Source organism: Scyliorhinus torazame, chromosome 16 (genome assembly GCF_047496885.1).
Source record: "Scyliorhinus torazame isolate Kashiwa2021f chromosome 16, sScyTor2.1, whole genome shotgun sequence".
NCBI lineage: Eukaryota > Metazoa > Chordata > Chondrichthyes > Carcharhiniformes > Scyliorhinidae > Scyliorhinus > Scyliorhinus torazame.
Genome location: NC_092722.1, coordinates 183,021,265 through 183,037,563, shown reverse-complemented (window position 1 = coordinate 183,037,563; position 16,299 = coordinate 183,021,265).

Below are 16,299 nucleotides of genomic sequence, written 5' to 3'. Positions count from 1 at the left end.
TATTTCTCTGCATCTTGTTGGGTCTAAATGTCTTGCACCATTTCACATTTTTCTGCATAGAATCTGCAGCACAGAAATAGGCCATTTGGCCCAACAGGTCTCTGCTGATAAAGTGGATGCTAAGTGATTGTTTCGGCTGGTTGAGGAGTCTAAAACATGGGCAGACAGTCTCTAGATAAAGGGCTGATTATTTAGGACTGGGAACAGAATTCACTTCACTCAAAGGGTGAGATGCTTTGGAATTCACTGCTGCAGAGGGTTGTAGATGCATCGTTAAATACATTTTTTGGGGGCGGCAAGGTGGCGCGGTAGTTAGCATTGCTACCTGCGGTGCTGAGGAGCCGGGTTCAATCCCAGCCCCGGGTCACTGTCTGTGTGGAGTTTCACATTCTCCCTGTGTCTGCACCCCCACAACCCAAAGATGTGCAGGTTAGGTGGATTAGCCTTTAATTGGGAAAAGAAAATTGGGTATTCTAAACTTATTTTTAAAAATCGTTATTAACGGCACAGTGGTTAGCACTAACTCATCACAGAGCTAGGGACCCGGGTTCAATTCTAGCCGTGGATGACTGGAGTTTGCACATTCTCCCAGTGTCGGCGTGGGTTTCCTCCGGATGCTCCGGTTTCCTCCCACAGTCCAAGGGTGTGCAGGTTAGGTGGATTGGCCATGCTAAATTGTCCCTTAGTGTCCAAAGATGTGCAGGTTGGGTGGAGTTATGGAGAAAGGGTGTGGATGTGGGCCTAGTTTGGGTGCACTTTGATGGTTGGTGCAGGCTCCATGTGCTGAATTGCCTGCACCGTAGGGATTCTGTTCTGGACTGGGGTGGACAGATTTTTGGGTGTCGCTGGAAATTAAGGGGAGTGGGCAGGAAAGTGGAGTTGAAACCCATGATCAGTAATGATATTACTGAATGGTGGACCATACTCAATAGGCTATATGGTTCATTCTTATATCTTGGCTCCTTGTTCTTGTCGTCTTGGTGTTTCTTCCAAACGTGAGCCCCTCCCATATCTCTGCATCGAGCCACATCTATATTCATTGTGTTCCTTTCTCCCTTGTGCTTATCCAGCTTCCTTAAATGTATCCGTGCTGCTCACCTTGACTACTTTTATTATTGACAAAGAACAAAGAAAATTACAGCACAGGAACAGGCCTTTCGGCCCTCCCAGCCTGCGCCGATCCACATCCTTTATCTAAACCTGTCGCCTATTTTCCAAGGATCTACTTCCCTCTGTTCCCCGCCCGTTCATATATCTGTCTAGATGCATCTTAAATGATGCTATCGTGCCCGCCTCTACCACCTCCGCTGGCAAAGCGTTCCAGGCACCCACCACCCTCTGTGTAAAAAATCTTTCCCCACACATCTCCCTTAAACTTTCCCCCTCTCACCTTGAAATCGTGACCCCTTGTAATTGACACCCCCATTCTTGGAAAAAGCTTGTTGCTATCCATCCTGTCCATACCTCATAATTTTGTAGACCTCAATCAGGTCCCCCCCCAACCTCCGTCTTTCCAACGAAAACAATCCTAATCTACTCAACCTTTCTTCATAGCTAGCACCCTCTCTAAAGCATCCACATCCTTCTGGTAATGTGGCAACCAGAACTGCACGCAGTATTCCAAATGTGGCCAAACCAAAGTCCTATACAACTGTAACATGACCTGCCGACTCTTGTCCTCAATACCCCGTCCAATGAAGGCAAGCATGCTGTATGCCTTCTTGACCACTCTATCGACCTGCGTTGCCACCTTCAAGCTACAATGGTCCTTAACTCCCAGGTGAGTTCCACATTCTCATGAATAAAGCAACTTCTGCATTCCCTTGTTAGATTTATTAGTGAGCGTCACATATTTATGGTAGACCACCCCAACCAATTGGAAACATCTCTATGCCTACCATTTCAGACTTTGATCATTCAAAAACTATTAGGCTACCCCAAGTCTTCTATTTAAACCTCCTGGTATAAACATTTTGCTCCTCATTGCCTGAAAGAGGTTCTAACTAACACCTGAGGTACTGAGATTACTGATCCTCTGCTCGACAGAGCTGTTATTTGAGCATGATGTTTCTCAATGATTTTGCATTGCAACTGATGTCACTATAAGACAATGACTGGAAATGTCACTTCTATGACCTCATTACTGTAATGCCTAGCAACACATGCCCTCACACTGCCAGTCAGCTGGCCATATTGAGGGGGTGACTGTTAGCCTCCAACGGAACAAATGCTGAATTGACCATTTTCGGTTTCCGTGGCATAAAATCTAACCCCATCCTCCATCTCTCGGCAGAAATTGTGTTGCTACATCTGCAAATCTAAGATGATCTTGGCTAAGTTTTGTAATCCGTGAATCCCGGCAATCGCAGAGCCCTGAGATTTCACTCTGAACTGATGCATAAAATGATTGATTTCCTTACTCAGAGTCATAGTGGAAGAATAAAAATATCAGCGGCTGGATACGTGCCGACAAAGCGGATGGAATGGTTGTCAGCATACATGGTCTCTGCACTTCCTAGGCCTGGTGAGTGCTCCTATTCGGCAGACTGGTCAGTAAAAGTAGAGGGGGTGGTTGGGGGGGGGGGGGGAGATCTGTGCTGATGCCTTCTACAATAGTGAGGGTTGTGGGAACATCTTGTGCTGAAGCTGTGATCCTGTCTTGATGGTTAGGTCCTCTGGCGCGTGCAATAGAGAAAATACTGGTTTACTGTACAGTTTGAATGAAAGAATCTAAGAGCTGAGGACGGGAAACGCACAATATACCATGAGGTATTCCAATGTAACAAAGCTTTATCAAGCAACATGCATCGGATAAGGAAAACATTTTTATTTTTTTTATTTTTATAAATTTAGTGTACCCAATTCATTTTTTTCCAATTAAGAGGCAATTTAGCGTGTTCAATTCACCTACCTTGCACATAGCATAGATTATCATAGAATTTACGGTGCAGAAGGAGGCCATTCAGCCCATCGAGTCTGCACCGGCTCTTGGAAAGAGCACCCTACCCAAGTTCAACACCGCCACCCTATCCCCATAACCCAGTAACCCCACCCAACACTAAGGGCAATTTTGGACACTAAGGGCAATTTATCATGGTCAATCCACCTAACCTGCACATCTTTGGACTGTGGGAGGAAACCGGAGGACCCGGAGGAAACCCATGCACACACGGGGAGGACATGCAGACTCCGCACAGACAGTGACCCAAGCCGGAATCGAACCTGGGACCCTGAAGCTGTGAAGCGATTGTGCTATCCACACAATGCCCGTGGGCAGCAGGACACTTTGCGATGTGGGGGAGAATGTACAAACTCCACATGGACAGTGACCCAGAGCTGGGATTGAACGTGGGACCTCGGTGCCATGAGGCAACAGGGCTAACCCACTGGGCCACCATGCTGCCCGGATAAGGAAAACATAACTGTCAGTGGCATACATGAGCCCTCAATTCAGCTTTTGGCATCAAGTCTGTGTTTTATTTCACTATTGGTTTGGAATCTCTTTCCCATCACCTGCCAAGTTCTTATTAAAAAAACTGAATTTAAAGTGCCCAATTCTCCCCCGCCCCCTCCTATTAAGAGGCAATATATCGTGGCCAATCCACCTACCCGACACATCTTTGGGTTGTGGTGAGACCCACACAGACACTGCATGAACGTGCAAACTCCACGCGGATTGTGACCCGGGGCTGGGATTGAACCTGGGTCCTCAGTGGTGTGAGGCTGCAGAGCTAACCACTGTGCCACCCCTACACGCCATGTTCTGTCATAGTGTTAACATCCACTCAGTGGCAGAGCACTCTGCCGTCTCATTTTTAAGGTATTAGATTTCAGTCCTATTCCAGAGACCTGAGCTTCTAATTTAGGCGAATTGCAGCATTCCCTGAGGTGTCTTTCAGGCGAGACATTAAATAGAGGGCAACGTGTATCTTCCCTGTGGATGTAAAGATCTCATGGCGCTATTTAGAAGAACAACAATCACAATGAATAACAGTAGAGCATAGCTCACTGTCCAGCAATAATTTTATGAACTGACATTTGAGAAAAGGGGAAATGAAAAGGTTAATAAGAGGGGGAAAAAAAGGAGATGATGGGAAAACTCTCCAGCTCGAAAAGATAAATAATATGAAAACCATCTACGTCATATAACAAATAGTGGGTGCAATCAAACGGCCTGAAAGGCAGCTCACCGTGGTGCAGCGTGGCCTATTGTAGCCAGGAGATCCTGCTCCCGGGATCTACCCAGCTTGCAACGCCCCGCAAGATCCAACATGATGTTGGATTCAATCCCCTTCGCCTCGGAGAACTCGGGTGAGTGCCGTTGAGTACTGGTCTCTGCAAATGGGGACCAGATGGAATGGCACTTGTGGGGTTATCCCACAGGATCTGAGACCCCCAGGTGCATGCCCTTTAGGCAAAGTAGCACCTTGGTACTGCCAGCTGGCAGGGACACTGCCAAGGTGCCAGGCTGGCATTTTGTGTGCTGGCAATCAGGCTGGGGATGCCCTGTTTGGGTGTTTGAGGGGGGGGGGGGGCATCCAATAGTGCGCTGGGGTTTGGGGGGAGGTCAGGGAGTCGCATCGGGGGCCTGAGAAATCGGGGTGCCATTTAAAGATCTCGATCGCGATCTCTACACCGAGGAGTTCCGGCGAGCAGGGCTCCTCAGTATACAAAATGGGGCTATGTGCAGCCTCGGCCGTGCATTCCCCATTGTAGCCCCTTAGCTGATGCGAGTGCCATTTTATAGCCACCTGATTCTGGGCGCCGTGAGCAACGGGGAACGTGCAACTAGAACAAAGAACAATATGGCACAGGAACAGGCCCTTCGGTCTTCCAAGCCTGTATTGATCATGATACCAACCTTTGCCAAAACCCTCAGCACTTCCTTGTGCCATATCCCTCTATACCCATCCTATCCATGTGTTTGTCAAGATGCCTTTTGAACGGCGTAGATGTATCTGCTTTCACAACCTCCCCTAGCAACACGTTCCAGGCACTCGCCATCCTCTGCGTTTATAAAAAAAAAAAGCTGCCTCGCACATCTCCTCTAAACTTTGCCTCACGGACCTTAAACCTATGCCCCCTAGTGACTGACCCCTCCATCCTGGGAAAGAGTACCTGCCCATCCACTCTATCCATGCCCCTCATAATGTTGTAGACCTCTATCAGGTCACCTGTCAATCTCCTTTCTAATGAAAACAGTCCGAGTCTATTCAGCCTCTCCACATAGCTAACACCCTCCAACATCCTGGTAAACCGCCTCTGCACCCTCTCCAAAGCCTCCACGTCCTTCTGGTAGTGTGGCGACCTGAATTGTGCACAATATTCCAAATGCGGCCGTACCAAGGTTCTATACAACTAGCATAGCTTGCCACTTTTTATACTTGATGCCCTGTCCAATGAAGGCAAGCATTCCGTATGCTTTTCAAAAAAAAATTTATTCTACATTTTCACATTTTCCTTCAAAAATTTACACCCCTCCCACAAACAGTAAATGGTAACAAATACAAAATCAATCCCCTTAACAATACCAATGATCCCATCCTCCCACCACCCCAAACAACGGCCCACCTGTCAATATATGCATCCAATAAACCAAACCCTCCCACGGTGGAAACAAAAAAGAAAAAGGAGTCCGGGACCGCCCATGGTCACCATTTACCTATAGAGTCCCCCCTCCCCCCTACACTCAATGCCATCCAGCCTCTGAAAGAGTACCGTACATGATACCCAAGAGTTGTACCCCCCCCCCCCCCCCAAAGTCTCCAGCTCCTCCCGTCCACTGCCTCTTGTAAACCTCCCAACCTCGGTTACTTCCCCCCAACTTTCCACCCCGGCTATTCTGTTCTGCCAGGCTCCGATGGCCCCTGCCTCCCCCCACCTCACTCCCGTTCACTGGCCGGCTTAAACCGGCCAGCGTGGAGGCCCCCGCCCGGGTCCCTTTCCCCTTTGCCCGACCCTAGGAAAGCCCAGAGATCCCCTTTTAGCACACAAACCCCGCATATCCATCTACACCCCAAAGATCCCTCATTTTGAGTGAAAGTCCCATCACTTCCCTTGTCCAAATATGTACAACATTGGCTCCTTTAGCCCCTACACCCCCGCGCAGTGAAACAAAAAAGAAGAAAATACAGTCATGAGGTTGCATCGGCACATGGCCATTTCTCAATTTGTCAGTTCTGCCACAGTCCTGCCTTCGCAAACTCCTCCGCTGCTTCCGCCGTTCCAAAATAAAAGTGCCTGAGCTTATAAGTCACCCTCAGCTTCGCTGGATATACAATGCCACACTGCACCTTGCTAATGTACAGTGCCCTCTTCACCCGGTTGAAGGCAGCCCGCCTCCTCGCCAGCTCCATCGTAAAGTCCTGGTATACACGTATACCAGCTCCAGCCCACTGCACCACCCGCTTCTGCTTGGCCCAGCTCAGGACCTTCTCCTTCACACTGTACCTACGGAAGCACAGAGTCACTGCCCTTGGCGGCTCACTCGCCTTTGGTACAAGCCTCCACGACCGGTATGAGCCCGATCCAGTTCATATCGGGAGGGATCCTCCCCCTCCCCCAATAGCTTTGCCAGCATCGCGGCAAAATACTCAGTTGGCTTCGGTCCTTCAACTCCTTCGGGCAGCCCCACAATCCTCAAATTCTGTCGCCTGGATCTGTTTTCCAGGTCTTCCATTTTTCCTCGCAGATCCTTGTTAATGTCCATCACCTTCCGCATCTCCTTCCCCATCGAGGCAAGTTGATCACTGTGCTGCAATAACGTCTCCTCCACTTCCGTCAGCGCCTCCCCTTCCTCTCGCACCTCCGCCACTGCGCTCGACACCGCCGTCATCACCGGGGAAATCACCTCCTCCACCAGCGCACTCAAAACCTCCCTCATCTCCTTCCTCACCGTCTCCATCCATTTCGCAAACTGCTTTTCGAATTCCGCAGCCATCACCTTAGTTATTCCTTCAGCCGTAAGCACTGCGGCCTCCCCTGGTGCTCCAGTCTCCATTTTCTTTACTGACCCCGCGGTGACCTTTCCACTCCCCAAGTCTCCAACCTATCTATGTCCTGCTGTATCTTCTGACAATCCTCAACACTATCTGCCACTTCACCATCCCTGCTGTCATCCGTGAACTTACTAATCAGACCGGCTACATTTTCCTCCAAATCATTTATGTACACTACAAACAACAGAGGCCCCAGCACAGATCCCTGTGGAACACCACTAATTACAACCTTCCATTCAGAAAAACACCCTTCTACTGCTACCCTTAGCCTTCTGTGACCGAGCCAGTTCTGTATCCATCGTACAACCTCACCTCTGATCCCGTCTCACTTCACCTTTTGTACCAGTCTGCCATGAGGCACCTTGTCAAAGGCTTTACTGAAGTCCATGTAAACAACATCCACCACCTTCCCCTCATCAATCATCCTTGTCACCTCCTCAAAAAAACTTGATCAGGTTAGTGAGGCACAACCTCCCCATCACAAAACCATGCTGTCTATCGCATACGAGTCCATTTGTTTTCCAATGGGTATAAATCCTGTCCCTGAGAATGCTCTCCAATAATTTGCCTACTAACGATGTGAGGCTCACCGGCATATAGTTTCCAGGATTATCCCTGCTATCTTTTAAAAAATAAATTTAGAGTACCCAATTCATTTTTTCCAATTAAGGGGCAATTTAGCGTGGCCAATCCACCTAGCCTGCACATCTTTGGGTTGTGGGGGCGAAACCCACGCAAACACGGGGAGAATGTGCAAACCACACGGACAGTGACCCAGAGCCGGGATCGAACCGAGGACGTCGGCGCCGTGAGGCAGCAGGGCTAACCCACTGCTCCACTGTGCTGCCCCCCCCCCCCCCCCTGCAAACAGCGGTACCACATGAGCTATTCCCCAGTCCTCTGGGATCTCACCTGTAGCCAATGAGGATACAAAGATGTCAGTCAAGGCCCCAGCAATTTCCTCCCTTGCTTCCCTCAGTATTCTGGGGTAAATCCCATCTGGCCCAGGAGACTTATCTGCCTTAATATCTTTCAAAAGTCCCAATACCACCTCCTTTTTGATGTTGACATGACCCAGACAGGCTACCCAAGAATCATTTTCCACAAAGTCCCTTTCTTTGGTGAACAATGATGCAAAGTACTCATTTAGTACTTCGCCCATTTCCTCTGTCTCAACACACAGATTCCCCCCCCTGTCCTTAAGTGGTCCAATCCTTTCTCTGGCCACCCTCTTGATTTTTACATATGAATAAACACGCTCACTATGTCCCCATTTAGCTAAATTGCTCCTATGTTCTCATAATCGAGAGAGCTGTAGTTCCTCAAAATAATCCAGGAAAGGTTTCCAAACAACATAAAATCCATCTGTGGTACCTTATACTTTATTTCCTCAAGTTTGCAGATTTGCATAAGATCGTACATGCCGATTAGTAAAAGAAGACAGGACTGCGCCTGTTTAATAGAACAACAGGTCAGTCAATGTTGAAAAAGCAAGTGCGTCAGTCTGAATATTTGTCAGAGGGATGCCATTTGGTTCCACTTTAAAGAGTGCTTATTGGGAGAAGGTTCAGTTTTACCACTTAAAAAGTGTGTGATATCAAATACTTTGTCCAAAGCAATACCAATTTAGGACACGACCAATACATCTAAATTCGAAGGGCTGGGGCATTTATCGTGAAAACATCTCTCTCTCTCTCTCTCTCTCTCTCTCTCTCTCTCTCTCTCTCTCTCTCTCTCTCTCTCTTCCCCCCCCCCCCCACCCAAACAAAATTTCCACATGAGGCACCCCGGCTCGATCACATGTGTGTGCGCACAAATGCCACCTTGGCACAGACAGGCTGGCATCCTGATGGCACCAGCAGTGCCAGGGCACCACCCTGCCCAAAGGGCATGCACCTGGGGGCCTCTGATCTCCGGGAGATCCCCCCCACGAGTGCTGCTCCATCTGGTGCCCATTTTGGAGACCAGTGCTGAACGGCGCTAGCCAAAAGTCTCCGAGGCGAAGGGGATGAATCCCAATGCTCGGGAATCTGCACATTAAGAGTGAGATTAGTTGTCTTGCTCTAATACGCAGATTTGCCAAAAACTAATCATGCCCACAATGGGTGGGATTTACATCTCAACGTCTTGGGAGATCGTGTTGGATCTCGCGAGGCGTGAGCCGAGTCGATTCAGGGAGCAGGGTCTCCCGCCTTCTATCGTTCACGCTGCACTGTGGTGCCCTGCTTTTCCGGTGCAGCGTTGACATTGGATCGCGCCCAAAATCTTGCTTCAATGGTTTAAAAAAATAAGTTTAGAGTACCCAATTCATTTTTTTTTTTTCAATTTAAGGGGCAATTTGGCGTGGCCAATCCACCTAACCTGCACATCTTTGGGTTGTGGGGGTGAGACCCACGCAGACACGGGGAGAATGTGCAAACTCCACACGGACAGTAACCCGGGGCCGGGATCGAACCCTGGTCCTCAGTGCCGTGAGGTAGCAGTGCTAACCATGCGCCACCGTGACACCCACAGAGTTTTTAAAGTAGAGACGAAAGGGCATGTAGTGAAAAATTGGAGAGTGTAATTTGAAAATGGACCCCGGAGTAAAAGGTTTTAGGGGGGCAATAAAGAAACGGAGCAAAATCTCTGATTGGTGAGTAGCAAAACAAGTGTACGCGAGGCAAATCATTTCCAAGCGTGAGTCAAAAAAAGCAAAAGTATTATCAATATATAAATTAGTAAGGGTTTTGACACCTCCCATGTACCGGACTTGGGAAGAATCGCCCAATGAAGGCGTAAATAAACAATTTGCATCAAAGGGGCTGCATAAAGAGAGAGAGATTGTAGCCTGCAGTGTGTGCAATCTTCAGTAACTGACGATAGGATTTGAAGAAAAATGACTGGTTGAGAGTGGAAGGGGGAGTACAACAGAGTGGGCAGAGATGTAGATTGGCAAGAGGCTGCTTGGATTGCTTTTGGATTGGATTTGTTTATTCTCACGTGTACCAAGGTACAGTGAAAAGTATTTTTCTGCGAGCAGCTCAACATATTAAGTACGTGGAAAGAAACGGAAATAGAAGAAAATACATAATAGGGCAACACAAGGTACACAATGTAACTGCATAAACACCGGCATCGGATGAAGCATACAGGGGTGTAGTGTTAATCAGGTCAGTCCATAAGAGGGTCGTTTAGGAGTCTGGTAACAGCGGGGAAGTAGCTGTTTTTTGAGTCTGTTCGTGCGTGTTCTCAGACTTTTGTATCTCCTGCCTGATGGAAGAAGTTGGAAGAGTGAGTAAGCCGGGTGGGAGGGATCTTTGATTATGCTGCCTGCTTTCCCCAGGCAGCGGGAGGTGTAGATGGAGTCAATGGATGGGAGGCAGGTTCGTGTGATGGACTGGGCGGTGTTCACGACTCTCTGAGGTTTCTTGTGGTCCTGGGCCGAGCAGTTGCCATACCAGGCTGTGATGCAGCCAGATAGGATGCTTTCTGTGGTGCATCTGTAAAAGTTGGTCAGAGTTAATGTGGACATGCTGAATTTCCTTAGTTTCCTGAGGAAGTATAGGCGCTGTTGTGCCTTCTTTGTGGGAGCGCGACGTGGGTGGACCAGGACAGATTTTTGGAGATGTGTACCCCTAGGAATTTGAAACTGCTAGCCATCTCCACCTTGGCCCCGCTGATGCTGACAGGGGTGTGTACAGTACTTTGCTTTCTGAAGTCAATGACCAGCTTTTTAGATTTGCTGGCATTGAGGGATAGATTGTTGTCACTGCACCACTCCACCAAGTTCCCAATCTCCCTCCTGTATTCTGACTCGGCGTTATTCGAGATCCGGCCCAGTATGGTTATATCTTCAGCAAACTTGTAGATGGAGTTGGAACCAAGTTTTGCCACGCAGTCGTGTGTGTACAGGGAGTATAGTAGGGAGCTAAGTACGCAGCCTTGTGGGGCCCCGGTATTGAGGACTACTGTGGAGGAGGTGTTGTTGTTCATTCTTACTGATTGTGGTCTGTGGGTTAGAAAGTCGAGGATCAGTTGCAGAGTGAGGAGCCAAGTCCTAGGTTTTGGAGCTTTGATATGAGCTTGGCTGGGATTATGGTGTTGAAAGCGGAGCTGTAGCCAATAAATAGGAGTCTGATGTAGGAGTCCTTGTGGTCGAGATGCTCTAGGGATAAGTGTAGGGCCAGGGAGATGGCGTCTGCTGTGGACTGGTTGCGGCGGTATGCGAATTGCAGCGAATCAAGGTGTGCTGGGACTATGGAGGTAATGCGCTTCATGACTAACCTTTCGAAGCACTTCATTACGACTGAAGTCAGGGCCACCGTATGGTAGTCATTGAGGCACGTTGCCTGATTGCATGCTTCCGATTGCATCCACGCTAAATAAGCTATCCAAGTGAAGCCAGAAATAAATATGGATATTAGCAGACCAATATTAAAAGATTAGAGCACCTTAAGAGCACCTTAAGAGTTAACTCTTCTGCACCTTAAGTGCCCTAAGCTACAGGGCTATGGGCCGGATGCAGGAAGGTGGGATTAGAAAGGGCACCTGGGTGTCTGGGGGCTAGCATGGACAAGATGGGCCGAATGGCCACCTTCTTTGCTGTAACTTCTCTGATTCTACGAAGTGAAAATTCGGCAATGCCAAGCCATCTAAATGCTTGGGTCTTTGTAAAAACGTTGAACAAATTCTGGGGTTTTTTCTTATTCCAAATAAAGGAAGAAATTAATTGGTCTATTGTCACAACAATGTCTGAGAATAAACAAGGGAATAAATAGTCATTTTGGCAAAATGTTAATCTTTACATAATTTAGACGACCAAAGAGTAAGTTAAATCACTCTGCTTCATCGGTTCCTTTTGAACTTAAAATGATACTTAATAATCCTTGAACTTAATTAATATTGAAAGGGTCTCCCAAGGAGATTCAAAACTGTTTCCTGAGAACTCGAAGGGGCGAAAGTAGGTAACGCTTTGCAATAGAGTTAACAGGAAAAAATTCACTCTTCAAATTAATTTTAAAATTCATTGCTCAAGAATAGAGAGAAAAGGGGCAGCACGGTGGTGCAGTGGGTTAGCACTGTTGCCTCACAGCGCCGAGGTCCCAGGTTCGATCCTGGCTCTGGATCACTGTCCGTGTGGAGTTTGCACATTCTCCCCGTGTTTGCGTGGGTTTCTCTCCCCCCCCCCCCCCCCCCCCCCCACACACACACACACACAACCCAAAGATGTGCAGGCTAGGTGGATTGGACACGCTAAATTGGAGCAAAAAAATTGAGTACTCTAAAAAAAATTTTTTTAAAGAATGGAGAGAAAATGTGGGGGAGATGAGGCTGGAAAGGTAAAGAAGCAGGTCATCAGCATATATGGAGGGCTTCTGTTCAACTCCACGCATATCACACCTTGTATATCACCACGGGTTCTCAGTGAAATTGCCAGACTCCGTCTACAAGTTTGCTGACGCCGCAACCATGGTGGGTCGGATCTCGAACAGCGATGAGTCAGAATACAGGAGGGAGATAGAGAACCTAGTGGAGTGGTGCTGCGACGACAATCTCTCCCTCAATGTCAGCAAAATTAAAGAATGGTAATTGACTTCAGCAAGCAAAGTATCGTACACACGCCAGTCTGCATCAATGGTGTTGGGGTGGAGATGGTTGACAGCTTCGAAATCCTTGGTGTGCACATCACCTTGTCCTGGTCCACCCACGTCGACGCTACGATCAAGAAAGCACAATAGCGCCTATACTTTCTCAGGAAACTAAGGAAATTCAGCATGTCCACATTGACTCTTACCAACTTTTGCAGATGCACCATAGAAAGCATCCTATCTGGCTGCATCACAGCCTGGTATGACAACTGCTCAGCCCAAGACCGTAAGAAACTACAGAGAGTTGTGAACACAGCCCAGTCCATCACACAAACCTGCCTCCCATCCATTGACTCTGTCTGCACCTCCCGTTGCCTTGGGAAAGTGGGCAACATAATCTAAGAACCCTCCCACTCAGCTTATTCACTCTTCCAACTTCTTCCGTCGGGCAGTAGATTCAAATGTCCGAGAACAGATTCAAAAACAGCTTCTTCCCCACTGTTCCCAGACTCCTAAGCGGCCCCCTTATGGACTGATCTGATCTCTTCACACATGGGGCGGGATTCTCCGACCCCCCGCCGGTTGCCGATTTCTCCGGCACCGGATATTCGCTGGGGGCTGGAATCGCGCCACGCCGGTTGGCGGGCCCCCCCCCCGGCGATTCTCCAGCCTGCGATGGGCCGAAGTCCTGCCGCTGGAATGCCTGTCCCGCCGGCGAGAATCAAACCACCTCTCTTACCGGCGGCGCGGGCGGGCTCCGGGGTCCTGGGGGGGGGGGGCGCGGGGCGATCTGGCCCCAGGGCGTGCCCCCACGGTGGCCTGGCCTGCGATCGGGGCCCACCGATCCGCGGGTGGGCCTGTGCCGTGGGGGCACTCTTTTCCTTCCGCCTTCGCCATGGTCTCCACTATGGCGGAGGCGGAAGAGACTCCCTCCACTGCGCATGCGCGGGGATGCCGTGAGCGGCCGCTGACGCTCCCGCGCATGCGCCGCACGGCAAAGTCATTTCCGCGCCAGCTGGCGGGGCACCAAAGGCCTTTCCTGCCAGCTGGCGGGGCGGAAATCAGTCCGGCGCAGGCCTAGCCCCTCAAGGTGAGGGCTTGGCCCCTCAAGATGCGGAGAATTCGCACCTTTGGGGCGGCGCGATGCCGGACGGATTCGCGCCGTTTTTGGCGCCGGTCGGCGGACATTGCGCCGATTGCGGAGAATCCCGCCCCTGTTCTCTACTGAGTAGTACTACACTCCGTATGTTTCACCCGATGTCTCTGTATTTACATTGTGTATTTTATGTTTTTTATATGTATTTTCATTTCATGTACGGAATGATCTGTCTGAACTGTACACAGAACAATACTTTCACTGTACCTCAGTACACGTGACAATAAACAAATCCAATCCGATCCAGAGACTGAATAGCAATAGGTTGGGGGGGGAAAGGGGGACAGCCCTGCCTGGTAGTTTAGAGTGAATCATGTTTGTGTGTAATGAGGTTGTGGGGAGGAATGAAATAGTTTTATCCAATTTATAAAAATGGGCCCAAATCCACAATTTTGAAGAGTGAAGAGGAGATCGTCCCATTCCACCTTAGCAGAAGCCTTTTCTTCAACATAGAAACCTCAGGAAGCAGAGTAGGTGGCTGTGACTAATAATATTAAAAGACGCGTTAAATTAGAGAGGGATTGCCTACGTTGTGTGAAACCTGTCTGATCAGGAAAGATAATAGCTGGAAAGAGAGGTTCAAGCCGGTAGAGCTTCAGACATCGGGCAGCACGGTGGCACAGTGGGTTAGCCCTGCTGCCTCACAGCGCCGAGGTCCCGGGTTCGATCCCGCCTCTGGGTCACTGTCCGTGTGCAGTTTGCACATTCTCCCCGTGTTTGCGTGGATTTCGCCCCCCACAACCGAAAAATGTGCAGGCTAGGTGGATCGGCCACGCTAAATTACCCCTTTATTGGAAAAAATGAATTGGGTATTCTAAATTTATTTGAAAAATGAGCTTCAGACATCCACATTTAAAAGAGAAATAGGCTGATATGAACTGCAATACAATGGATCTTTATCCTTCTTTAAAAGGACCAGGCAAGGATACTTGCACAGGTTAGGATAGAGCCTGTCAGAGGGAAAGTATACTGAAAGCAGAGTCAATAATAAGGGAGAAAGTTGTGAAAATATTTTAAAATACATTTCTATTCGAAATCCATCAAGTCCGGGTACTTTGCATGGATTTAATTACCTTTAATATTTCACCATGAGAGACTGGTACTTCTGATGCATTCATGAAGTCCTGCTTACGTGAATTCATAAAATTCTCAACTCACTTGCAAATTAGCTACTCTAATTATTGGCTCAATCACTGCAAAATATATTTTTCATTTTCATTTCAAAATTTTTAAAATAAATTTAGAGTACCCAATTCTTTTTTTCCGATTAAGGGGCAATTTAGCGTGGCCAATTCACCTAGCCTGCACATCTTTTTGTGTTGTGGGGGTGAGACCCACGTAGACACGGGGAGAATGTGCAAACTGCAGGCGGACAGTGACCTGGGGCCAGGTTTGAACCCGGGTCCTCAGCACCATGAGGCAGCAGTGCTAACCACTGCGCTACCGTGCTGCCCTCTTGTGCATTTTCATAGTATGGCGTTTCCATGTCCTTGATTAAAAGATTGTATCTTGACTTTATATTTTTTTGATTTCGAACATTTTGAATAATCTTTATTGTCGCAAGTAGGTTTACATTAACACTGCAATGAAGTTACTGTGAATATCCCCTAGTCGCCACACTCCAGCGCCTGTTCGGGTACACGGAGAGAGAATTCAGAATGCCCAATTAACCTAACAGGCATGTCTTTCAGGACTTACGGGAGGAAACCGGAGCACCCGGAGGAAACCCACGCAGACACAGGGAGAACGTGCAGACTCTGCACAGACAGTGACCCAAGCCGGGAATTGAACATAGGTCCCTGGAGCTGTGAAGCAACAGTGCTAACCACTGTGCTACCGTGCTGTCCTCCCTGGGGTAGAATTTGTTTTCTCTGGTTAGTCTTCTCAAGAACAACATTGGTGGGGGACACGGTGGCTCAGTGGTTAACACTGCAGTCTCACGGCGCCGAGGTCCCCGGCTCTGGGTCACTGTCCGTATGGAGTTTGCACATTCTCCCTGTGTTTGCGTGGGTTTCGCCGCCACAGCACAAAGACGTGCAGGGTAGGTGGATTGGCCACGCTAAATTGCCCCTTAATTGGAAAAAATGAATTGGGTACTCTAAATTTTAAAATAAATAAAAAAGAACAACATTGGAGTTTGTTGACAAATCATCAGATTTCTGAGTATTGACAGCTGTGAATTGGAATTCAAGGATAAATCCCCTGTCATATTGCTTCTTGTTCTCTGGTTTCATCAGTTTCCCTTGTCTAGCATGGTGGCTCACGGAAAGCACTGCTGCCTCACGGCGCTGAGGTCCCAGGTTCGATCCCGGCTCTGGGTCACTGTTCGTGTGGAGTTTGCACGTTCTCCCCGAGTTTGCGTGGGTTTCGCCCCCACAACCCAAAGATGTGCAGGTTCGGTGGATTGGCCACGCTAAATTGCCCCTTAATTGGAAAAAATGAATTGGGTACTCTAAATTTATATTTAAAATTTAAAAAAAAAATTCCCTTGATCTTTCTTCCAAACTGGGCATCAGATTGTCATCAGGGTTTTCACTTTTCAAAACAGACTCTGAGCGCATCCTGTCCAGTTTTT